This window comes from Eublepharis macularius, chromosome 16 (assembly GCF_028583425.1).
Source record: "Eublepharis macularius isolate TG4126 chromosome 16, MPM_Emac_v1.0, whole genome shotgun sequence".
NCBI classification, from domain to species: Eukaryota; Metazoa; Chordata; class Lepidosauria; order Squamata; family Eublepharidae; genus Eublepharis; species Eublepharis macularius.
This window is the reverse complement of record NC_072805.1, coordinates 16821130-16847995: the sequence shown is the minus strand read 5'-3', so window position 1 is coordinate 16847995 and position 26866 is coordinate 16821130. Positions and strand designations below refer to the sequence as shown.

At 43.6% G+C, this 26866-nt stretch overlaps 1 protein-coding gene across 4 annotated transcripts in view; it reads left to right on the top strand.

Annotated features, from left to right (window-relative positions):
* ST3GAL2 (ST3 beta-galactoside alpha-2,3-sialyltransferase 2) overlaps positions 1 to 26866 on the top strand; it is a 69894-nt gene that overhangs the window by 5897 nt on the left and 37131 nt on the right. The window contains exon 1 of one of the 4 annotated variants that reach the window (XM_055000407.1): positions 6730 to 6790. The exons of the other annotated variants lie outside the window; for them this stretch is intronic. The gene's annotated coding sequence lies outside the window, so the exon portion shown is untranslated. Of the gene's footprint in view, positions 1 to 6729; positions 6791 to 26866 lie in introns of those variants that run through there. 4 annotated transcript variants of the gene reach the window in all.

The window sequence follows — 26866 nt, the reverse complement described above, 5'->3', positions numbered from 1 at the left end:
AGCAAAGTGAAACCGAGATCCTTACAAGACTGGAGTGATGCTAGTTGGGGAAGCTGAGGATCTGGGTGGGATTGATCTGCTTATTTGGGACGAGGTATGCCTGTCTTTGGTAGATCAGGTACCAAGTGAGATATACTTTTAGACAGGGCTTTTTTTCTGGGAAAAGAGGTGGTGGAACTCAGTGGGTTGCCCTCGGAGAAAATGGTCACATGGCTGGTGGCCCCGCCCCCGATCTCCAGACAGGGGAGTTTAGACTGTCCTCTGCACCGCTCAGTGGCACGGAGGACAATCTAAACTCCCCTCTGTCTGGAGATCAGGGGGCGGGGCCACCAGCCATGTGACCATTTTCAAGCGGTGCCAGAACTCCGTTCCACCACGTTCCAGCTGAAAAAAAACCCTGCTTTTAGATCTAGCCTTGCGAGGGCAGCCTGTGAGAGACTGACTGTGCTGGATCTCTTGTTTCCTGCTACTGCTCGACGGGGCAGCAAGGGAAGGATTTGGTGTCACACTGACACTGTGATATCTTCCTTTCTAGACTCTTATGGCCTTATTGTTGTGATGCATAACCTCTAGGCTGGATTACTGCAGTACGCTTTTTGTGGGGGCGGTCCTTGAAAGCTTCAACCAGTGCAGAATGCGGCCTCCTGTTTACTTATGGGCCATGACTACGTCACATTGGTCTTAAAACAACTGAGCCTGTATACTTCTAGGCACAATTCAAAGTGCTGGTTCTCATCTTCAAAGTCTTCTGCAATCTGTGGCCCACATATTTAAAGGATTGTTGTCTCACTGCATGAACCTACACTCCTTTCAGCGGTTGCTGTACTGGAGGGTGTGAGTAGCTCTGGAGCAGTGACACTCTCTCTGTGGCTCACGATCCACATGTGGCTCTTTGAGATGCTGCTTGCGGCTCTTCCAAACACAGTTCCACAGTGTGGCACAGATCCAGAGGAGTTAGCCATGTTAGTCTGTAGTAGCAAAATAGTAATATTATAGTAGCATAAGCTTTCGAGAAGCACAGCTGACAAAGAGAGCTGTGGCTCTCGTAAGCTTATGCTACAATAAAATTGGTTAGTCTTAAAGGTGCTACTGGACTCTTAACTACAATGTGGCACCTAACCCAAGTTCCAGGAAAGAGAGAAAGGCCATTGGCCGGTAGAGCTTGTGGTTAGCAGGTGATTTCCATCCTTTCTAACACTCTCTCCCTTTCCGTAGACTCTACACTCTTGTCCCCACTCCCAGGTGGCTGCTGGGAGAAGAACAAGATGGCCATAGTGAGATCAGTGGTTGTTTTATTCCCCTTTCTCCATGACCGGCTTTGGGTGCCTTGGCAATCTCTCTCTTTTGCCTGAGCTGCTTTGCCTCCTACTACGGGGAGAACGAGAAGACCCAACAGGGAAGCTGCTCCCCTAACACAAGATACACAAAGACTGGCTAAAATTCAACAGTGATGGCAACATGCTCAGAAGTAATCTGATAATTATAAAGTGATGTGTTTAATATTAATAGCGAATACATTGTATTTACAATGTGTGTGTGTGTGTTGGTGGGGTAGCACATGGGGTGCACAGTAGTCACACGTGACTCTTTAGGCTGGTGATAATTGTGAACGCAGTTCTCCTGGAGATACGGAGCGAGTGCTGCTGCTCTAGGACCTGTCCTGTCGTGGCATCAACCATTTGGAACGAGCTGCCTGAAGAGGAGAAAAGGGCCCACTTGTTGTCACCAGTGTGTAGAAAGGAATGCAAGAAGCAGCTTTTCTGCAGAGAATTCTGCTGACTTGGTTGCTTCTGCTTTTCTGGCGGCTGCTATTTTGGGGTAATTTGACCATTACCATGCCAACATTTTTAGTAATCACTAGCTAGCATATTTTGTACATTTTTGTGTCACTGTTCTTAATGGACCTTTTTAAGGTGGCTTTTTGTTAGCTGCATTGAGCTTTTGTAGAACAGTGTGGGATATACTCATTTTAAATAATTCTATTAGACTGGCTTTTAAATAGTCTCCAGGAGTTCCGGCAGGGCTCTTTTACCATCTTGACGTTCTCCTTTATCTTTAAAAAAAATAAAAATGGCTTCATTTTTGAAATCTTAAATGCAACTTTGCTGAAATTGGGGGGCAGTTTTCCACTTCCGTTGATTTAAACGATAGCTTTCTCTGCTGCCTCTAACAGAAAATTTGCAGGATTCCATGAGTCAGATTTTCAAGCAATTTTAAGACACCAGGAAACAGATACTAAAGTTGATGTGGATGTCTCTTTTTGAAGCTTGATGGCTAGAAACGTATTCTTCAATGTTCAGCGAAAGCAGCACAGCCAGTCCATGGGACTGGGGACAAATAAAGTAATTGTCAAAGCTACAGTATGACAATCTCTACTCCTGTCGCAATGTAACATCTCACATCATGCAAGTGATAACACAGCGGAAATGCTTACCAAATGAAACAACTGCTTCTTGGCAGCCAGCAATAGAAGCATTCTGGATTGTGGTGTATCTGTCTGCAGCGTCAGCATAACACACCTGCAGTGTTGGCAGGGCATGATGTGCTTTGCAAGTGTAGCGGTCAGTGCTTTCAGCCCAGAGGACTAGGGAGTTCAGCAGGGGACCTTCATTGTGCACACTCTCCTCTACTTTAGGCAATTTGGAAACTTGTCACTGTGTCCGGGTATCTATGTTGAACATCCTTTTATGGGGTGCGCCCAGGGCTTTTTTTCAGTGGGAACACGGTGGAACGGAGTTCCGGCACCTCTTAAAAATGGTCACATGGCCGGTGGCCCCGCCCCCTGATCTCCAGACAGAGGGGAGTTTAGATTGCCTTATGCGCCGCTCAGCAGCAATCAGTAGGGCAATCTCAACTCCCCTCTGTCTGGAGATCAGGGGACGGGGCCACCGGCCATGTGACCATTTTCTCCGAGGGCAACCCACTGAGTTCCACCACCTCTTTTCCCAGAAAAAAAGCCCTGGGTGTGCCTAAAATCTGACTTTTGGAAAGGATGTATATAACTAATTCTTAACAGTCGTGATTAATCTGCATTAGTCTAGTAAGTAGGTAAAAGGAGTGTGTATCTCTATCAGCTTGCCTGTTTCTACATGAAAAAATCATTTGGAATACACTTCCTGGGTCATGTGATCTAATCAGTACACAAATTCAGATGTTTGTGGGGGGTGGGGGGTGGGGAAGGGGAATCAGTCTAAAGCCAGCAGGCAAGTGGCTCTTTGCAGATCTCTAAGCACCGAGGTAGGGAAGTCTTATAAAAGTTGCTTCTCTATAAGACTGCTTATATATCACACATAACCAATGGAGGTATCTGAGAAGTAAACATTTTTGAAGGCTAACAGAGCCCTGTGGCGCAGAGTGGTAAGCTGCAGCACTGCAGCCCAAGCTCTGCTCACGACCTGAGTTCGATCCTGGCGGAAGCCGGGTTCAGGTAGCCGGCTCAAGGTTGACTCAGCCTTCCATCCTTCCGAGGTCGGTAAAATGAGTACCCAGTTTCCTGGGGGTAAAGTGTAGATGACTGGGGAAGGCAATGGCAAACCACCCCATAAAAAGTCTGCCAAGAAAACGTCGTGATGTGACGTCCCCCCATGGGTCAGTAATGACTCGGTGCTTGCACAGAGGGTCTACCTTTACCTTTAATAACGTTTGAGGGCTTATTTGGAAGATTGAACCCTCACTTCTGTTCAGTCACCACTTTGCGGGAAATGCCTTTTGGAAGAACCTGCCACTAGCATGCATGCATAGTGAGAGCTTTTTGCCTTTTTTGACATTCATGCTGAAAGGTGAGGTCACCAGTGGTGGAAAAGGTTCCTCCATGGCTCTTGTCACCTGATTCTTTGCTTGTGTTTCCCGTCCTTTATCCTGCTTACAGTCCTTGCCTTGACGCCGGTGACATCATGGTCTGCTCTCCTTTCCTGTCATAGGACTCTAATATCCTGTGACTTTTTATCACTTGCTTGCAGCTTAGAGGGGTGGATCTCAGGTCTAGAAACGTTGGTAGCCATTGCTCTAAACCATGTTTGTTTGCTAAGTCTTCTCCTAAGGGCAAGTTCATGCATTACATTGCAGCAGCTTTGAGCTTCTTTTATGCTTTGCAGATGTGTGAATATAGGATAAAGAATATGAATTATTTTTAAAAGTAAAGTGTTGCCAATGTGTTTTTTTTACATCTGCACTTGCATATGAAATGCCAAAAAAAAAAATCCGCACCAAAAACCCATCCTGGTGTTGAGCCACTTTAAATCTTGGGGAGCCTAAGTTGGGTTGAAATCCTTTTAAATAAATAAAATCTGCAGTCCCAGTGGCAGCCAGTCCCGTCTTTCAGTTAGGAGTAAGTGGGTCAAACGTATTACTCATATCACACTACGGCGGTTTTCACACTGCTTACCGGCCACGGAATATCACACCGAGCTCCCGGAGCGACAGCATCTTCCTGGTATGATTTTGCGCGAGAACATAATCGCGCCAGGAAGTCGCTGTCATTCCGGAAACTTGGTTCGATGTTCTGTGGCTGGTAAGCAGTGTGGAAACAGCCTACAAAAACCCTTCAAGTAACTGAAGTGAATGCACAACACAATCAGCTAACTCGAAAAGAGTCCAGTAGCACCTTTAAGACTAACCAACTTTATTGTAGCATAACCTTTCGAGAACAACAGCTCTCTTCGTCAGATGCATCTGACGAAGAGAACTGTGATTCTCGAAAGCTTATGCTACAGTAAAGTTGGTTAGTCTTAAAGGTGCTATTGGACTCTTTTCGATTTTGCTACTACAGACTAACACGGCTAACTCCTCTGGATCTACAGTCAGCTAAGAGGATATTCCCACTATAACATGGCAGTTATCTGTCGATAAAACTGATTTTCACTTGAATGAGAACCAAGCCAAGAGTCGAGCAAAGGGCATGCACGTACGAGGAAAGCATGTTGTTGTAAATGATGATGCAGCAGTATTTTGGTGTATTTTGGTGTGTTCCTGAGCAGCCCCAAGCAGGTGGTTTCCCCATTTGCACAGCTACACACCCTGGTGTCAGTGTGGCCCTTGCTTTCTTTTTGGATAAGCAGGTTACTGTGGTCTGTACAGCTGCTTCCCATCAACCATCTGCTGAGCGAGCTGACACTTGTGTTGCAGAATATGCAGCTGGCTGAGTGATGCATTTTTTAAAATTTCCAGGCTTGACTACATAAACACATTTTACATAGATCTGCTCTTGAAGCTGGCTTGAAACTTCAGATGGTGCAGTTCTTTGCTAAGGAGAAAAGTGGACTTAAAGGCTTTTTTTTTAATTAAAAAAAAACCTTTTATCCTGCAAAATCAAAAAGAGTCCAGTAGCACCTTTAAGCCTATCCAAATTTATTGTAGCATAAGCTTTCGAGAATCACAGTTCTCTTCGTCAGATGCATGGAGGGCAAGAAGAAACTGGCCAGATATAGAGGAGGGGAGGGGAGGGAGGAGTAGATGCAAACAGTAGCTTCTGATATGGAGATCAGTTTGCTTCTATAAAGGAAATCAGTTACTTTTGATAATGAGATAACCATTCATAGTCCCTATTCAGTCCCAGCTTGACAGTCAAATTTACATGTGAATTCCAATTCAGCAGCTTCCCGCTGGATTTTGTTTTTGAAAGGTTTCTGTTGAACTACAGTGACCTTTAAGTCTTTGATGGAATGTCCTGGTAGATTGAAGTGTTCTCCCACTGGTTTCAGGATGTTGCCATTTCTAATGTCAGATTTGTGTCCATTTATTCTTTTGTAAATTTGACTCTGTCGAGCTGGGACTGAATAGGGGACTATGAATGGTTATCTCATTATCTCAAATATTCTGCAATAGCAAAAAACTGTTAGAAGTTTAATGTAGACTGGTATTGTTGGAGATGGAACTGAGTGGAGCATACTCTCCGAGCTTGTAGAGCTGAGCGAGAGTAACCTAGATCTCTTATACATTTCTTGATAATTAATAAAGATTCACTTTTCCCACGTTTCAGTATATCATCTGCAGAACAGATTCAAGGCTCATTTTGACTTCTTTGAGTCCAAAATATTTAAGAGTTGTACTGGGTGGTATTGTAAAATTTATCTCTCTGCAAGGTTTGGTTGGTGAAATATAATAGGCAGCACATTGTAAATTTTGCAACAGTTACTTCTTGCTTAAACCGATTGCATGTTTTCACAGGCTTTTCATTAGGGAAAAAAAGTTTTGTAACCAACCAGCCTCACCCTTTCTTCCCTGTACTTTTGAGAAATGTTCAAAATGAGCATATCCTTTCAGTCGTTCTGAAGTGCTGATACAGTCTGAACTTGCAGAACAATTTATCCTGTGTAGGAGTTCCTGCTATTCTCCGTTGTACACTTTTTAAAATGCTTTCAAAGAGTTAGGCCACATTGGCCAAGAACAACCTCCAAGAACTGCTAGAGTTTCCTTGAAAAGTGAGTGGTACTCACAGAATTTCACTGCCAACTTTGGATTTCAGGTAGGGGGTGGGTGGGCTCTGATATTTGTGTTTCGTAGCCCGTTCTCTGGTACACGTGGATGTGCTGCACAGACATTCAGCCCTCTCGTGACCGAGAAGAATGTGGCTTGCCTTCAAGTTGATTGGCAGGAGGAAGCAGTGGTTGTGGTTTTCTGTGGCAGTTTTAATCGGTTACTTCAGACCCCTTAACACATTTAACCTTTGCTCTCCTTCGCAGAGAGGAAAGGAGGGGAAAGTTGGGGTTATCTAGCTGCTTGTGAGATCACCTCCAGCACTGAACCCTTGCTCAGGAATTTATATCCAACATAAATACTACACAGAAGGCAGGTCAGTGCCATTTTATGTCTCTTCTTTTAAAGGTCCCTGTATGGCCAACAACATGTTTAAATATGGTTGCCACCCTGAGGAGCCCCTTGTGAGTGGCTGTTGGAGTTGGGTTGGGTTGCGGGGGGGGGGGGGCTCGGTGTACATGGCCAGCATCACTTCCGCTGATCCTTCTGCTCTGGAAGGTGCAGGGTAGAGGCGGTGTTCCCGAAATGCCCAGTGCTTCCTTGCCACACTCTATAGTAATATCTCAATAGTGATCTTGCCGGGTGGCTTTGCAAGTGGGAAATTTGGCCCACTCAGCCAGCCCTTGGAGAAGGGCTGTGGCTCAGCAGTAGAGCATCTGCTTGGCATGCAGGAGGCCCCAGGTTCAATCCCCCATGTCAAGAAACTGGCCTCTCTTAGAGCCAGTCTACACGAGACGCCCCACACATTTTCTTCATGTGTCAGGTCCCACAAGGTTCCCTGGGTAGTGTAGTCTTGCAAAGAGCAGTTGCTCCATGCAGTTCTCCACTGGGGGAAGAGTGATGGGAGGGATTCTCTCTCTTTCTCTTGCAAAAAGCCTCAGCTTGGTTTTTCCTCCAGGAGCTCAGGGGAGGGGAGGGGGTGGACATAACAGGAGGCAGGAAATCCAGGGCAGCTTTTTGCAAGAGAGAGAGGGGGGGAGAGAATTCCCCCCCACTGCTCCTCTCCTTGGCGGAGAATCACATTGCGGATTCTCTTTCTTTCTTGTGAAAAGCTGCCCTAGATTTCCTGCCAACTGTTATGTCCACCTCTGAGCTCCAGAAGGAAAACTTGAGCAAAGGCTTTTTGCAAGAGACGACGACAGAATCCCTCCCATCGCTCTTCCCCTGGGGGAGAATCGCTTCGACTGGCTGTTTTTTGTAAGACTACACTACCCAGGGAATCTTGCAGGACCTGATATGCACCCAAACATCTTGTATAGTTTCCCTCATAGTCCATTTCTTGGCTTTTCAGATCTTTGGTTCAGGCTTTGGGAACTGGTTAGGCTATAGAAGTCCCTGTGACTTTGCAGTTCCCAAACAGACAAAGGATGAGATGGGACTGAGGCAGACAGGTGCAGGTGAGATCTTGGGACCTGAGAGCTTCAAGGCCAGAGACCAGGAGGGAATTTTGCACTTGCATTCCATTGCACGGGGAACTCTGGGCGAGGGTAAGTCGTGCTGATTGTGAATACGTTCCAGCTGCAGAGGAATGGGGTCACATGTCCTAGCAACGCCCACCAGCCATGTGAAGATTTTCTCCAAGGGCAACCCACTGGGTTCCACTACCTCTTTTCCCAGAAAAAAAGCCATGATAAGCTCTACTAACTATAGTTCTGTGGTGATAGTTTTGGGACTTCAACCTCTATCTAGTACTTTGGCCTGTTTGGCTACAGGTACTAACTGTTTTTGTGGAACTCGGCTTGCACGCATCCTGCCTTATAGGACTGTCTTCTTGATGAACACCTGGTAGGACTGGAGACTTTATTCCTCGGTCTCTCAGCTGAGGGTCAATTAAGAGGGACTGGTGGTCATTCTGGTTACCCTGGGAGGTGAGGATTAATGCCCCCCGCTCAGTAATAGTAGTAGTAGTAAACATTCGATTTATATACCACCCTTCAGGACAACTTAACACCCACTCAGAGCGGTTTACAAAGTATGTTGTTATTATCCCCACAACAATCTCCCTGTGAGGTGGGTGGGGCTGAGAGAGCTCTGAAAGAGCTGTGACTGACCCAAGGTCACCCAACTGGCTTCGAGCAGAGGAGTGAGGAATCAAACCTGGTTCTCCAGATTAGAGTCCTGCCACTCTTAACCACTACGCCAAACTGTAATGTCCTTTGTTCTTGCTCCTGCTCCAGATCTCTTTGAGGATTTAATGTTAATGTTTAATGCTTCAATGTTTGCATGTCTAGATAAAAATCAGGCCATAGGTGATGTGAAATACCACTGCCTGAGGCCCTAAAGAGCTCCTGTCGATCAAATGAGACAATATTGACCTTGATGAACTGGTGGTCTGATTCAGTACAAAGCAACTTCATGTGTGAAAAAACGACAAGCTCCGTTTTTTAATATATTTAAATATGTATTAAAATGTCATTTGAATGTTTGAATTATCTGCTGTTTGCTGCCTTGGAGAACCCTGGCCGATTTCAGACGGCCCTCCCCATCCTGAAACGTCGCACGTCGTTGCGCGGAAAACGCGAAATATCGCGTATTCTCGCGCAAGTTTTGCGCGACATCGCGCAAAACTCGTGCGAGAAAACGTGATATTTCACGTTTTCCGCGCGACGACGCGCGACGTTTCAGGATGGGGAGGGCCATCTGGAATCGGCCCCTATCTTGGGTGGGAAGGCAGCATATAAATGTTTTACATAAATAAATATTCTCTTAATCTACGAAAGGGGCCAAAGTTCCTCTCTCAATGGGCAGACAATTGGCTGCATGCCACAACATGAGCATGCATAAAATTTTGAGCATGCATGCTTGCTGCCAAGTGGTCGCAAGTTGAGGATGGAGAATAGATCGCTGGTAGGTGGGGGCTCCACTTGGTTCCCAGCTGGGATCCAGTGGTGAGGGCGGGGCCCCCCAACACGGGCCCTCCAGTCAAGTCCTTGGAAGAGCAAGAGAGGAAAAAGCAGGGCAAATTCAAGTCCAGATAGATAGCAGAAGCAGTATAAATGTTTGGGGTGTCTATGAATGAGATTCCTCAAATCCTGCATATACCCTAGGTGAAGATCACAGAGGTTTGAGGATAGGATTGTCAGGCCCCCTTACCCTCCCAGCAGGAGACCTGGCACTTTCCCAATGATGTCTCCTCGTGCGTGTGAGTGGTGACATCACTTCCAGGAAGTGACGTCATCGTGTAAGCTACATGCCGCCCTGGGACCCCCCCTGCGCTCCACAGGGGGTCAAATCGGCCCTGATTAGGCCCTAATTTGGCCTGAATTGGGCTGCTGTGCTGCATGGGAGCACTGCCGGGCAGCGCAAGGAGACTTGGAGTACTGCTGCACTTCGCTGAACTCTTCATGGTCCCAGGAACAGCATTTTGCAGAGTTCAGTGGTAGGGAAAAAGCCCGGAACTTTCTGTTCCATGGATGGAAAATACAGTCTGGATCCAAGCCTAATGTCCCAGAGATAGATCCTGCCCTGTCGGCCACCATATTTCCATCCTTGGTCTGGTGCACAGAACAGGAGGTGGGTTTTGCTCTGGGGCTAGTTCTGCTGAATTATGAATCATACATCTGAACTTTTCATGATGTAGTCCGTGGTTTGGTTTTCTGCACTTTTATCACTATAAAGCATCCTTGAACATTCACAAGGGAGGTTTGCCAGCTTTGGTAGAAGTGGCTTGAGCATGATCAGTGGAACGTTTTGGGGCATGGTTTCAGTTGTCAAAGTATCACCACCACTGGGCATTTCTGGATATGCTCCTATAGAAATCATTGTGGGAAGGGCCACGTTGGTTTATTTCTTCTCCAGAATCACACCCAGGTAAAATACAGTAGAATCGTGGAGAGAAAGGCGGTTCTGGCACAGCCACTGGTTCTTGGTTGACAGCCAGACAGAAGGTTGTTCCAGAGGAAGTTAATTATAATGTACAATCATAAGTTCTACTGGGAGTGGTGCAGGGCCTTATTGCAGTCTTTTTTGAGGCTTAGGGTGAGTAAGAATTGCCTCGGTGGTTTACGAGAATCTTACTTATTTTGCTCTGAGTCCTTCTGAGAAAGAGAATTATTTAACACACACACAGCCTTCTTGCACATCTGTCCTTTAAAGTGTGCTGCCTTTTCTGCACACACACCTCAACAAGTTAAAGGGGTGCTTTCTTTCCTTTTTGCAAAAACTGTTTACTTTTATTTGCACATTGCGTTAGGAGCTTTTGATAAGTTTCAAAGTGATGTACAACAAAATAAAATTTACTCATTGTAAAATCATTGAGAACTGTGTTAAAGCCACAAATAATTAAAAGATGAGTCCAGTTTTTCACTTGAGTATAATGCAAGTGAGAGTATGAAAATTCAAAGTTGGATTGAAGCAACCATATCAATTAAAAGCTCTGGGAAAACAGATTTTTCATTCCTCAGTGAAATGTCTGGGAAAAGAGGGTCAAATGAACATCTTGAAGCAAAGTATTCCTGAGCTCTGTTCATTATCCTCTGAGCTGGATGATGAAAACGGCTCTGCTTTTTGACTTCTCTTGCATTTTTGGCTGTGAGCCCTGCCCTACACACAATTGGCTGAATTCTGCTTTGTGGGATCTGGGAGCTGCGGTCAGGCGAGCTATGTGCAGTTTGGCTGAAAAATTTCTACGGTGCTAACCTTAATGGGCAGCCTTTGCCCCATTGTCTTGCTGCTTGCGCCTAGCAAGGTGATTCACCAACCAACCAGAGAGTATCACGACAAAAGTACAATTGCGAGCAAAAGATCGTGAAAACTAACTAAGGCAACTATCAGTATGCATTAAACATAATATGATATATCTAGTAACTTATTTAATCATAATTCGTACACTCCTTCATATGTTTCTTCTTACAGTAGGACACGCATCAATAACACCCAAGACTGTATAAAGTTCTAGTGCAAAACTCATATAGAAATACAAGATTCCTATGGACAATATCCAGTGCCAATATAATAATATTATTACAATAATCCTCTAAAGTGCTGTGTGCAAGAGCAGCAAAAACCCACTAAATACTTATTCACACAGACAAATTGGCAACATTCATAGATATATTTGGTCCATTCAGTCCAAAGGAAGTCCACTCTCGGAACCTGCTCAAGGGTGCTTGGAAGGAATTTGATGAATTCAGACAAAGCAGAGCCATCTAACGGGTGGACTGGTTCTTATTCAGAGTCCTGTTTCAGGTCTTTGTCAAAGATGGCAAGGCAAAATAGGGGAACTGACGAGCTTCCAACTCGTTTCCTACAAGATTTCCAAAAAACAAATATAATGTATACAATGAAAAACACTCACAAGAGCTAACGTTCAATATGAAATGCTACCCGCATACTGCTTTAGCAAAACGAACTCAAGCGTCAATCCCGATCCTTCAAAAGTTGCGTGTAATGTAACAACAAGAAGCCACCATTTTATATAAAACACTTACAGCTGTCCACCAAGGAACAGGATTTAAAGAAACATACTGGCCAAATGTCTGCTCCATTAGAGGAAGCAAGAGTAATAATTATTATTATTCATCCGCCCGGGGGCCAATGTCTTTAATTTATAGATCCAGAACGATTCTTTTCTATGGATGTCCGTTTTGATCGTCTCTGAATTTTTTGCTTTAATGGTTCTGAGAGTGGACTTCCTTTGGACTTCCATAGGAGTCTTGTATTGCTATATGAATTTTGCACTAGTACTTTAGACAGCCTTGGGTGTCATTGATACGTGTCCTACTGTAAGAAGAAACATATGAAGGAGTGTACGAATTATGATTAAATAAGACACTAGATATATCATATTATGTTTAATGCATACTGATATTTGCCTTAGTTAGTTTTCACAATCTTTTGCTTGCAATAGCAAGATGCTACATCAGATTTGTTCCAAGGTAAATTCTGGCACAAAATTAGGAGGATTTAGTCTCTGTTTCAACCATTTTCCACCACTTGTGGATCTCAGCGTGAGTGTGCAACCTTTGTTCAGAAATCCAGAGGTTTTCTGTTCCACTAGGTAATGTATTTATTTTGCCCTGACCTGGATGGCCCATGTTAGTCCAGTCTCCTTAGGCACAAAGGGTCCATTTTCATTGACCATCACTCAGGGTCCAAGAAATAGGCAAATAGTTTAAATGTATGTTAACATCCTCAAAAATAAACGAGCATTCTAATACAAAATTAATATGAGGAGTAACTTTTTCCCAAAAGAGCTGAATAACTGAAAAAGTCCAAAGCATATGCTTAAGGGACACGTCTTGTAAGTTATGCCATCAACAATTACACGCTTTACTTAATCCTTTAATAAAAAGGTGCTATGGTGTCTATAGGGTTGCCAGCTCCAAGTTGGGAAATTCCTGGAGATCCGGGGGGGTGAAACCTGGAGAAAATGGGGTTTGGGGAGGGAAAGGACCTTGACATGGCATAATTCCATAGAGTCCATCCACAAAAGTAACCAAGTGAACTGATCTCTGGCCTGGAGACCAGTTGAAATTCCAGGAGATCTCCAGCCACTACCTGGAGGCTGGCAACCCGAGGTGTCTAATATACCCTAAACATAATTTTTTGCGGAATAAATTGCAGCTTTAAATCCATAGCAGCAACAGGGCCGATTCCACACGTCGCGCAAAACTCGCGCGAGAAAACGTGATATTTCGCGTTTTTCCCGGGATGATCCGCAACGTAGCACAATGTCCCGGCTTCAGGTAAGCCATGTGGAATCAGCCCAGGTGTGAGGCTTAAAGCCTTATCCCATTGCTTTGGCAGAATTGGACACTCTAACCACATATGACTATCTGTGATTTCACACAACAGCAGGTTCCCCCAGCATGGTGCTTACCAACAACTTTCCTGGTGTCCAGCAAGAATTTTTAGGCAAAAGTTAACACCATGGTACAAGAATCTTAAACAATATGCTCATTTAGAAAGTCTTGCTAAGCAGAGCTTCTGCCTGAAATGTCAAGAGTTACTTACTATTAGAGTTATGAGTAATCTCATCCCCTGACATTTTGTGGTAGGCTCCACCTTCTATGGCAGCTATTTTGTGGTTGGCGCTGCTTCCTGTGACATCTATTTTATGGTTGCACCCACTATCCTGTGTCACAATTACAAAGTGCCCACAGGCCAAAAAAGGTTGGGGACTCATACATAATAGTGTACAATTTCTGGCATTTATCACTGTAGATTCGAGTTGAAGGTATGGCATATTCAGACTGCCTTTATGAAACTGAGGCATTTGTCCGCTTGTTTAGTGTACAAGAGGCAATCTCTTGACCAGTTCTTTCTTTTCAATGTTCTTCAGGTGGAAGGAAGTTCCTAGCACAGGCCCTCCCATAGGTGCAAATGATTCATTTTTTATAGTTCAAAATGAACTAGTCGTCCCAGACAACAAGCTAGTATACAAATCTAGGCAGTCGTACATTTCAAAGATGTTACTCTCTTGAAAATTGGACAAATACTATTCAAGGACTGGTGGGAAAATGTTGCCCCCCAAACTATTCCTCATGTTAGTCAATGAACATAAGCCATAACCAGTTTACTGCTTTACATATAACATCAAGAAGCTGGAAAGCTAACATTAACTTTTTACCATGTACCAATCTGGCAGGCAAGAAGTATAAATTATAACGATGGTATGGAAAATCTCAGAGATTAGAAGTAACTGTATTCTATTTTGAGAGACTGAAAAGAAAGACTGGGCATTTTCATCTATGGATTTGTTCACCTGGCAAAAATTTTCTATTCAATATGAACAAAGCATTTGAAAGAATTATTGTACTAGAGAGAGTTTTCAACCCTTATTTCTGTTGACATATGTTGAAAAAAATTGGCATTGAGAATGGTTATGCGGCATGGGAATGGCAGCTAGAATTTTTTTTATACCAGGTATTAGTATAAACACAATCCCACAATCTAGGTACAAGATAGTAGAATAAGGCTGTATAGTAATGTTAAATTTGCAAGATATCTTTTAAGGACATGTAAGTTGTTTTATTTGAATACTAATAAGTTTTTGTAAAAAAAATGCACCTATCCGTAAGTTTATCATATATACTATTATAATATGTCTGTGTTTTATTATTTTTTCAAGTTATATCCCCACCTTTTTTAAAAGACAGTGAACAATTTGAAAGAACTTTCCCAACAGGAAATGATTTACCCGGCTTAATATTCCATTAATAGAGTTCTCACAATGTATACCGTGAAGCATACATAGCTAGATATTTATGAGTTCAGTAGTGTGTTTTCCTAGTTGTATTCCCCTTCATTCACTTTATTTAAAAAAATTAATAGACTATGTTATTTCCTTACTAGCAAAGAGCAGGAAATATCGAAACAAGTCATAATCCTAAAAACATATTAAAACAGTCTGGATAATTTTCATGTGTACACATTGCTGCATAAAACATTAATTATCCAATTGCCCATTTGAAGAAGAAAAGTTCTACTCTTCTCTTGCACACCTGGGAAGCGAATCTTCTGACTCCACTGAAGTCACTGGCCTTACAAAGGTACAACACTGTTTAGAATTACACAATCCTCTGGTATTCTTTCTTTCTTGGAGAGAAAGAGAGACAAGAATTACGATTGCATTTATTGTTGCTGTTTTGAGACAAGCTCCGAAGTACTATTTTTTTCCTGCATGGCTTGAAGAGAGATTGAAAATATTCATTGCATGAAGTTCAGCTGACGTTATGCCTCTGGTTGCCTTATCAGCTGTGATAATGGTCCCCCCTTTTGAGGGGCGATGGGAGAATGTGTTATGATGGTGGCTCACATCTTTGACTACCTGTGGCTGCTGCTAGTGTTTTTAAGGTGGAGGGGAGTTTTAGCCCTGTTCCCCTTTAAAAAAAACCTTAGGCTTTGCCAAGGATATCTTGGCAATCCCACCAAAAGCACTTGGAGCAGAACAGGAGAGTTAGCCCAAATGAGGCCTGAGACAAGATTATGAATCCTTATTTTCGAAGTGATGATCTGAGACACAAACCTTAGTGCTATTCTTCCCTTTAAAGTTTAGACTTACGAAGCTTGAATTAAACATTGGACTTAAATTTCTTAAAATTTGCTTGACAAGGGATGAAATCTGGTCAAAGGCAGATCTTTTGAAAGTAACCTCTCTGTTGCAGATACATGCATACTGTTACACTCACTCTTGGAATATATACCTTTTCCAGTATTAATTTTTTAAAAAACTGAAATAATTCTGAAGGTATCTCTTTGCTATTTCTGTTGAACTTGTGTGCGTATTAATAAAACAGAGATTTCAAAGTCCACTCTTTACTTTAGTCATTCTGAGCATACACAATTGGTGAAATAAATCTTCTGTATTTCATTTTCTCATGGAGTTTTTGCCCCAAGCACAAATGTTTGTTGCCACAAATACTTGCTCCCTGCCTGTATTTGTGGAGGAGAAGCTTCCTGGAGGTCCGTGAGCATGACAGCCCCACAATTTCAAGGGGTGTGTGTCTCTTTGTGGCACCAGGTAGGGACTCAGTGGACTGGCCCCTGTACCTTTGGCAGAAATTATTTCCTTCCGTCATATTATATACCCCTCCTTTCTCCTTAGTTGGGACCCAAAGTGGCTTGCGTCTTTCTGCTCTCTTCCATTTTTATCCTCAAAACAACCCTGTTAGGTAGGTTAGGCTGAGACTGCATGACTGGCTCAAGGTCACCTGACACTCTGGCCATTATGCCACACTAGCTTTCAATTTATTAGGTGAATATTAGAATTAGCTATTTATTAGGTGTGTATGTGGTAAGTGTTTGGGAAAGCTCTACCCGTTTACTTTCTGCTTGGACACATCCTTTCAAACGGGAACCGCTGAAGCTGAAGCAGAGTTATAATTTTTAAGCAAGCATAATATGTGAGATTGTACAATATGTTTGCTGCTTACATGGCACTGAATTTGATCCAAGGCGTCATTTACAACGTCTGTGTTTTTGGAAGCACGGGTTAATTTGTACATGGTTTAACTCTTAAAAGCTGTTTCATCCCGTTTAAAATAATTAATGGCAATCTAAGTTAATGTTAGATCGCAGGGTAGTACAGTGTGGTTGTGGTATGCCGAAACAGGCCTTGCAGGTACCTCTAAAAGAAGGATAAGGGATTTATCCTGTTGGCCCATGTCCCGGGTTATTAGACGTTAATAAGTTTTCCTCTCCAGACTCATTCCACCCCACTTCACCCCTAGCAGTAATAACCTTTCCCTGCTTGCAACCACAGAAGCTTGTACAGAAATGACAGTTTAGTCTTTCTGGAAACAAAGCCGTTTCTTTTTTGTGTTTCTTTAAAAGTTATTTTGCACATGAAGAACTACAGGCTTTTCCTGACCGCTTATTAATGTTTACCTGAACGTAGGGGCAAGTCTTAGGAGCCCAGCCTGTTTTAGTAATTTAGTAAAACCTCTGCAGGGTTTTCTCCATCTTCTCTTTGGTAAACATGTGCCGAGTTCAGACTTCACACAGCATACAATAACCACAATAAAACAGTTTTGTGTAAAAAGAAAAATTTGCTTAAAGCAATTGGTTACAAAAAAAGGAGGGAAAAGATAGCTAAGTGAGAAATGTCCAACTCCTGTCAAAGGGAAAATCAGAGTAATAAATGCAGACCTCTATCTCTAGGTCTAAATTTGTGTCCATGTTGGTAGATTAAGAGAGGTAAAATAATCTTAGATACTCAGTTTGGTTTAGCAGTTCACCTGAAGAAGAGTAAGATTCAGGTCTAGTAGCACCTTAAAGACCAACTAGATTTCCAGGGTATGAACTCTCAAGAGTCAGAGCTCCTTGGAGCTCTTTAAAGTGCTACTTGACCCAAATCTTGCTCTTCTATTACAGACCCTCCTGAATCTACCCGAGGAAGAGATTCTCTAAACAGAGGAGTTCTTCCTTTACCTCAGACCTCACCCTTTCTACTGGGGGAGAATTCTGGGCAAAACTGCTTAAGTGTACATCCTTTACAACATAGACATGAAGTGAGTCTGATTTATATATCAGTTTCTGTTTCCCCAACAGTCTGAAAGATTCCCAGCTGAAGGAAAAAATTGGAAAACCTGTCTTTACCGTCCTTGCCTTACTGGGAATGCTTGCCTCAGTACCAGTGGATTAAATTAAGTATTTCTCTTTCAAAACTATCAATTTTACACACAAATTACGTGTAGGATGAGTTGTCATTTCACTACAGGCCTCACTAGGGTTCTGTAGTTTACTTTTGATTTCAGTTACCTTTTAGCCAACTCAAATTACCGGACTTACAAGGGACATTACAGGAATTTAATCAAAATGCAATACGGTTATATTCTGTTTGAACAGAGTTTTGTTAGGCAGTGTTAAATTGTTCTTGCGGAATGTATTAATAGCATCCAGAATCACCTAGACATGAGACTAGAAGAAGGCTATCGCAGAAAGATTGATGAAAATTCAGGATTTGGTCAAAATTGATATGTTCGGGGATTTTTTTCAGCTGGAACGCGGTGGAATGGAGTTCCGGCACCTCTTGAAAATGGTCACATGGCCTGTGGCCCCGCCCCCTGATCTCCAGACAGAGGGGAGTTGAGATTGCCACTGGTGCGGAGGGCAATCTAAACTCCCCTCTGTCTGGAGATCGGGGGGTGGGGCCACCGGCCATGTGACTATTTTCACAGAGGGCATTTAAACTTTTAAAAACTCCCCCCTTGTTCCAGCTGACGCAAAGTAACGTCATTGTGCGGTCCTGAGTTCCACCACCTCTTTTCCCAGGAAAAAAGCCCTGGATATGTTGATGGACAAATTGTGAAAATATAAGAGATTTGTTTCATAATAACAAGACTAGTGTAGACACTAAATTGTGTGTGGGGAGGATTCGTTTTTGGAATTCTGGTACATTTAATATTTCATTAGAACGTTTTTGTTTGTGCATATGTTGTTAGAGGATAGTTGGCTGTGTACCCAAAGGATAATAAAATATTTAGAATTGTAAAAAGAAACATTAGCTACGTTATCTATAAAATACGCCTCTAATGGCATGTTTTGTTCAATGGTCTATAAATTGCCAATGGCAAACTGATTCAGTGGGTGATAAAATCAGGGTTTTTTTCCCTTTCCAGCATTTTTTCTTCTGGCCTTCACATCTCTGCACACGAGTGAGCAGGCTTCTGTGTTTTTAAATGCGGACTTAGAAGCTTTCCAACTTTGCTCACTGTCAAATTGCCGCTAGGTCAGCAGTTTGTCTGCCAGTGGCTGAAACCTTCACCGGGTTGGCAATTTCCTTCTGGCTCCAGCAGCAGCCGGCATCAATCTAGCAGAGAACACTTGATAGCCTCTTTCTGGTGCACTGCAGCAGGGGAAATTCCGGAAGCTTTCCTGAAAACGTGCCCGGTGAGGTACAGGCAAAGTTCTGCTTTACAGCTACAGCAAAAACCATCTCATTTTAAGTGACAGTGGAATGAATTACCAGTGAAACGTGGACTCTGGAGAGAACATGGCAAGCTGTGTGCATGCCAAAAACCTTCAGTGTTTCCCCAAAGTTCTGATAGGCGAGGAACTTTTTTTTTTCCTTTGCTGGATTTAAAACTGACACTACCGTGCTCATTTATTCCTGGAATGTGCTGGAGTCAGAACTTTTCTCTCGTATTCACAGCATGAAAAAAAAAAAACCCTAGTCCCAGAGCAGCATGTCATGGAGCAGTGCTGAGACCAGGTGGAGGGTTATAGACCTTTCTGTTCTGAAGGTTGAAGACAGGAGAGCACTAGATTGCCCATTGGTTTGCTTTGGGTAAAGGCAGTTTTCTGTCTTTGCACTTTTCTGTACATTCCTTGATTATCTCTTCCCGTTCCTAGGTCGTTTTACAACTTCTTGTGATTGAGAAGGACCAAGGTCATCTCTTAGAGCATTGGCCTGCATGAAGCTCTGTTTACAGCTGGGGTGTACCTGGACTTCTTTCTATTAAGAGGATTATATATGGGTTGGGAGGGAGTAACCTTGCTGGTTGATTTGCAAGTTGTTTTAATAACCAGGACAAGATAGACATTTTCTTTGATGATGATGATGATGATGATGATGATAAATCACCCTGAACATTTGGATACCGTAGCTTTCTTGGTGCCCTTGTGGATCGTGAAGTTGAATTCCTGTGATATCTTTCATGAGGACCTGAGTGAAATGATGCAGCTCCTTGGGTATTAGGTCAGGTTAGCCAATAAGTCCCTAGCACTCCTTTTTAGGACCTTTTCTCGCGCCCCCCCCAGTCCTGTTTGGATGCAGAGAATTGTCTCTTTGTAGGGTCTGTGAATGTCCATTCTATTTTCTACTGAGCTGGAGCTTCTGGCAGGTGGTTTCATATTTATTTTATTTACTTTATTTCCCCCAGTGGAAAACCCCAAGTGATTTACATTGTTTCCCTCTCCATTTTATCCTTACAACAACCCTGTGAGGTTGTTTAGGCTGAGAGAGTGTGACTGGTCCAAGGTCACCCAACAAGTTTCCATGGCAAAATGGCGAGTTATGCCGGGGTCTCCCAGATTCTAGTCTGACACTCTAACCACTGTTAGAATACTGTTGGTTGCCCTTGCAGCATCTGTGGGTGGTTCACTTATTCTACATGTAGAAAACTATTAATTCAAGTTCCCTCTTGCTGCTTGTTGTGAGAATTCTGGACTTTGGATCGAAGCTAGGCCCAAACACTACATGGAACCAGTTTAAGGCCTGAAAACGCATCTCCCTAAAGCTCCCTGCATATAAGTTTCGTTTCTTGGGAGCTGGCTGAAGGTCTTCACCTTCCCTTGTGACAAAGACCAGATAGAGTCATGAAAGAGATGTTAATTGGCACATAGTTTCAGAAGGCCTCTTGGCCTTTACATGTGAATTGCAACAGGACAGGAGGTAGGAGTCGAAGGGGCACCTTATCTCTGTCAGCAACAGGCCGATCTTGTCAGAAGTCTGGTGAAGTGTAAAAATTCCTTTGTTATTTACAGCTTCAGTTAGTATGTATATTAAGAAAACTGTATTGTCGAAGGCCTTCACGGCCTGAGACCGATGGTTGTTGTGGATTTTCCGGGCTGTATAGCCGTGGTCTTGGCATTGTAGTTCCTGACGTTTCGCCAGCAGCTGTGACTGGCATCTTCAGAGGTGCAGCACCAAAAGACAGAGATCTCTCAGTGTCACAGTGTGGAAAAGAAGTTGGCATGTAATTTATATCTACTCAGGAAGGTAGGGTTGGGCTGAGTCATCCTGTAAGAGTTTCCCAGGGTGCGGAATGCTTATGGCGGGAGGCTTCACTGTATCCTGAGGAGATTCTTTTGCATATGGATTGGTGCTTGATATGCTAATCTTCTCTGCAGGGCTATTGTCGGGTATAGAGTATTTTGTTAGCCTAGTGTTTTTCAGGACTGGAAACCATGATCTATTCATTCTTAAGGTCTCTTCTTTCCTGTTGAAATTGTGCTTATGCTTATGAATTTCAATGGCTTCCCTGTGCAATCTGACAAAGTAGTTGGAAGTGTTGTCCAGTATTTTAGTGTTGTCCACTAAAATACTGGACAACACATAGAGCATGGTTTCCAGTCCTGAAAAACAAAGGCAAAATCAAACTAAAAAAGAAAGGGGGTCGTAACAGTTTCAGAGACATAAACAAAAACTGCTTTGGAAAAAAATATATATCTGCACTCTAAGCAAGAATTATCCTTAATACCATAGACTGTCTTTCACAGAAATCTTTTTATGAGACAGTTCTTAACAAAGGATTTTGAGTCAGTATAACCTACTCGTAAAAAGCATTTTCCACATTCCAAAAGAGAATTTTTAAAAAAGATTTTTGCCATCGGTTGTAGCAGTCGGGTTAGAACAGATAGAAGAAAATACTACTTTACACAAAGGGTGATAAATACATGGAATTCGTTGCCACAGGAGGTGGTGGCAGCTACAAGCATTGCCAGCTTCAAGAGGGGACTGGACAAATATATGGAGCAGAGGTCCATCAGTGGCTATTAGCCACAGGAGATAGATGGTATTCTCTTTGTGGGGAGGTGGTGCTCTGTTGTCTTGGTGCTGGAAGGAAGGCAGTGGGAGGGCTTCTGGTGTCCTGGCCTCACTGACAGTCCTTTAGATGGCACTGGATTTCTAGCCACTGTGTGTGACAGAATGTTGGACTGGATGGGCCACTGGCCTGATCCAACATGGCTTTGCTTATGTTCTTATGTTCTTCCGTTGGAAGAGAGTGGGATGCAGGGGGGAAAGCTGTCTTCCCCAGTTTTTTCATTTGGTGGGGTGCTTGCATCTTTAGTCCTTTGTGTACGTGTACTGCCTTTTCGTTGTAGTGCTCTGCATCTGGCATCTGGTTTTCATTCTGCCTGCCTCTCGGAGGGAGTTCTGGGGCAGTCGCTGCTGCTGCTGCTGACAATGCAAGCTGCAGCTCTTTCTTCTCCCCAATGCCTTTCCATTTGGATATGATTGAGTGGGTGTAGGTTATCGCTTGCTGCCTTGTCTCAGCAAAAACTGCTTTCGCTCTCTTGTAAAAAGGACCTGCGTGAACCTCTTTTCAAGAGAGATGAGCTGATAGGAAGAGCCTGTCATGTTGCCTCTGAAGGTTAATCGAAGGTATTCGCCAGGCACTGATTTATGGCCGAAAGATAGGCTTTCTCTCTCTCCCCACTCCCCGCACAGATGTAAAGGAGCTATGATCTGGTGCCCCCTTGCTTTGTTCTTAACATCCAAATTAACATTCATTGGTGAGACGCTGGCCAGAAATACTTCTGACCCAACAAGCAAGTGGGTTGTCCTCTTCCCCCAAAATGTTACACTGGCAATTTCTGCTGGGTAGAAAGGCAGTTGTAGCCTTCGTTTACTTATCTGTAAAATGGGAAGAACTTACGCCATTGGCTTGTTGAGCATGTGAAATGCTGCAAAGCAGTTTGCAGATTAAAAGCGCTGTAACAATAAATTCTAGTGATTCTGTAAAGCAGGGGTGGGCAATTGTTTTGGCTCGGGGGCCACTTTGTGGGAGCGGAGGTTAGCGGAGGGCCGCACCTTTTAAAATGATTGCATTCATTAGTTAACTTTGCATTTCAGAAAAGGTATAAATTGATACCTTGTATCATAAAAATCAATAAATATAAATTAAATAAAATAGTGGTAGTTTTATTCAATTTATTTATTGTGCTAATTTCGTATCATCTATAGCTGCAAGCACATTTAATTTTAGAATCAGTTTAATGAGACAAATGTACCCTATCACACTTTTCTACTGTCTTGGCGGGCCACAAAAAACTCTGTAGCGGGTCGCGTGTGGCCTGCGGGCTGCAATTTGCCCACCCCTGCTGTAAAGCATCGCACATTTGAGAGGTCCGTTTTGTGAGATCTGTGTTGCTTTGATAACAACAACAACAACAACAACAACAATAAACATTTGATTTATATACCACCTTTCAGGACAACTTAACATCTACTCAGAACACTTTACAAAGTGTGTTGTTATTATCTTTACAACAATCACCCTGTAAGGTGGGTGGGGCTGTGAGAGGTCTGGAAAAGCTGTGACTGACCCAAGGTCACCCAGCTGGCTTCAAACGGAGGAGTGGAGAATCAAACCTGGTTCTCCAGATTAAAGCCCTGCTGCTCTTAACCATTACACCAAACTGGCTCTCCAGTAGGGGCAGAGAGAGATGAAATCTTGGGTTAAGTGGGCTGGAGAATAATTTGGAGAGTATGCTTAATAAAGAGTACACTCAGTGAAATGCCAGTTCAACTTATAAAATTTATTTATTTACTTAAATTTATAGTCCACCCTCCCCAACCAAGTGGGCTCAGGGTGGATCACAACAGTGTCCCAGTCTACTTTTTTGGTAACAATTGCCAGATCTTGTGGCAGTGATTCCAAAAGTGGATTGTTATGGGAGAAGTAACTACTTTTTGTCCTGAATGTATTGCCCATCAGTTTCACTGGCTGTCCCCAGCTTGGGGTATTAATTGTAGGACTTTACAGATCTCCCCTTAGTTATCTGTCTTTCTAACTGAAAAGCACTTTTATGGGGGTGGGGGGAGCTTTTCCTTAAACTCCTTGTTCTTCCTGGTTGCCCTTTCTTGCATCTTTTACAACTGTGCGGTTTTCTTTTTTACATCAAGCAAACAGAAGTATAAACAGTATTCCAAATGCTGCTTCATTGTAAGTCTGCACGAAGGCGTTACAATATTAGCTGTTTCCTAATAATTGCACGCTGTGTGCCTTTTCACTGCAACCTCAGAGTCTGTATGTTTTCATCAAGGCCACAAGATTCCTCTCTTGGTCAAACCACATTCATGTATCTGTAAAGTTGGGTGGCGGTTTTTTACTCCTCTGCTTGACATTTATTTACACCGAGTCTTTGCCAAATTGCTGCCTTTCTCCCAGTTTGCAGAGGTCCCCTTGGAGCACATGGGTGCCTGCTCTGACTTTCAAAGACTAGGCTTTCACTCCTGATTCCAGGCCATTTATGAACTTTGAATAGCACTGGTCCTGCAACAGAGATCCCTCAGGGAACTCGACAGTTTACTTCCCTCTGTTGAGAACTGTCCTACTTCTGTCTTTTGTTTCCTGTTCCTCAACCAGTCTATGGGAAGACTTATCTCAAAACTGCTGAGTTTACTCCAGAGACTTTTGGTGGCAGACCCAGCTCCAGGATCCAGGCCTCGGCATCTCCGGTTAAAAGCACTTCTAATCACAGCTGGGAGAGAGCCTTCAGCCCAAGACCTTGGGATGCTGCCTCCGCTCAAAATAAATAGTCCTTTGCAAATATTGTCAATTGACTGCCAGTTATGTGTATGCAGTCAAGGAGTCTAAAATGTTTCCTGAAGCCAAGAATGTCGCTATGCAGCTGGCATAAGGAAAAGAGAAGCACCCTTAGAAGTAAACTGCAAAAACCCGGGTGGATAACCACGTCTAAGGGAACAAACAATGTACCATTAAAGACTCCCTTCAAAATTCTGAAAGTTCAATAGGGGATTTTGCTGAAAGTTTAATCCCCTATTGAACTTTCAGCATTTTGTGGGAGCCAATCTTACTCCCATTATTGGTTGGACTTTTTGTCTTATAGTCACTTTGTAAATTGGTATGAATTAAGTATGAAATTGTAAAAAAATAATTATTGTCTTATATGCACTGCGCCACTTTAAGAACATTTCACATAATATAATTTTGAAGAGAGTCTTTAATGGTGCATTGTTTGTTCCCTTAGACGTGGTTATCCACCCGGGTTTTTGCGAAATGCAGCTGGCAGCTTACTTTTCTTAGGATGGTGTTCTTTGTTACCAAGGGTAGGAGGGAATATTGTTAGCTCGCCTTGAGCCTTACAGTTAGCAGGCCGGACCTACCAGCAAAGCAAAGCTTCTGATAGTGTGTAATATGGTCCTGTGTTCATAAAAGGATTGCATGGCTTTTCTGCTTAGATTTTTTTTCCTGTGGATCTCCAGAACCTCCTGGGACTTCTGGCCCACTGCTGCCTAGTTTTAGAGACTTTTCCAAGAAGAATCAGCCTGCTGCCTACTTCTCATAACAGCCCTTACAAGCGGGCATTTAAAAAAATAGTTGCTGATCCCATGCTTCAGGTGTCATGCCTTTAAAAACAAGTATAATTGTAGGCTGACCCTAGTATTTTTTTGGGGGGGGGGAACCAAAACAGAGAACTGTTCAGTGAACATTTCACATTTATAGATGCATTATATAATGTTGCTAAAAATTGTTGTAATTCACACAACATGTACTTTAAAAACCATTCATTTCTTCACAAGAGCAGCCTGCTATTTCTGCACGTATTCCAGCTGCTGCCAGGATAGAATGCGGGTGTGGACGCATGCTGAATTCGAGGCTGCGTATCCTCTAGGCAAGCGTGAAGCACAGAGTGGCTGGGTGGGAGGATGAGCTGTTACCAGAGCTGCACTTTTATAGGGGAAATTAGCAAGCAGTTTGTCCAGAGCTAGTGCAGATCTTTAACCAATGTATACCAGAGTCAGTCTTCCGGATTATTCACACAAAAGAGAGGAGGCTAATATTCAAATAAATAATGTTTACTAAAAGTGTTGTGTGTGCCTAGTATAGCACTTACATCCATCAGCTGTACAAGAGCTAAGAAACACAGGTCAGAAAGAGTTAAGAGACATTTGCATTAGCAGGTTCCCACTTGAGATCGATGGGAGAGAGGCAATACATTACCTGATCACGGCAAGAAGTAGAGATTCCAGCAGCGAGGATGGAGGAGCGATGTATAGTGCCCGCACTATACACGCAGAGGGTCTATCAGGGTATGGAGAGGGTAGGCGCGGCGCGTGCGCACCTCGTGTCAGGCAGAGCCTGCTTAAATAGCCAAAATGTGTCCTGAGGCAGGGCTGCCTCGGAAATGGTTCTCAGGATGTTTTCACAAAAGATATGATGGGTTAATATCAGGAGTTTGATGGGTCACTTTAGAATCTAATTGTGTGATTGTGACACCCTCGGGGACGGGACAAAGGGAAGTGAAGGAATGCCGGGCGGGTTGATTGGATTAGTCAGGAAGCCGGATTGCTCTTGATGGGATCGGCCCGGAATGTCAATGCTTGATGGGCATATTGATAAGCGTCCATTATTCGTCCTGTACGGTCAGCATGTTGCTGTCGTCCCAGGGCTTTCGCAAGCGATCTGCATATCAAGGCAAGGCTTGACCTTGGAATATGACAGGAGCCTTGTGGCGAGGTGGTGGACTTCAGGACTTCGGGTGGACTTTCTGCTGCCTGGGAACATGGCTCTCCCCTGGTTCTGCGTTTGTGGGCTTGCTAGCCTGTTGCTCTGGGTAGGATGGCGGACCCAGGATCATCTTGCGGCGGCTCCTCTGTGGGGACTGATCAGGGAGCGCCTGGCCTGTCTCACAGAGAGTCCCTCTGGCTTGTGCATTGTTGCTAGCTGCCAGGTCCATGGCCCAAGGAAAGTTCATGCCCAGCATAAGGCATGCAGCGGGTCTTGGGGCAAGAGAGAGAGAGTCCATAATCCAGGGAGGCAGAGGGCAGGCATTGGTGACAGAGTCCATAAGGCAGGAGACGGGCACAAGTAACAGAGTCCATAATTCAGAAGGGGGTGGCTAGCAACAGAGCCGTCCAGATAGTAGAAGTATGTGTCCCCCCCTTTAAAAAGAAAAGTTCTTGTCTCTCTTTGGCTGGGGGAAAAGGTGGGTGTGATAAATGATGGAATGACCCACACTTGACACAGGAAGGGAAATGGGATGGAAGCTAAAGAATTCTAGCGGGGTGGCTGTGTTGTGGCACCTTAGAGACCAAATGATTTGTTGTGGCAAGAGCTGTTGTGGGCTAGAGCCTGCTTCTCAAATTCGATCCTTCTTAAATCCCTTCCTGCTTCAGCAAGTGTTGCCACTCGTAATTGACTGCAAAGCTATGTCCATAGAAAGCCGAATCAGGAGAACAGAGATCTGTTGTATCGCA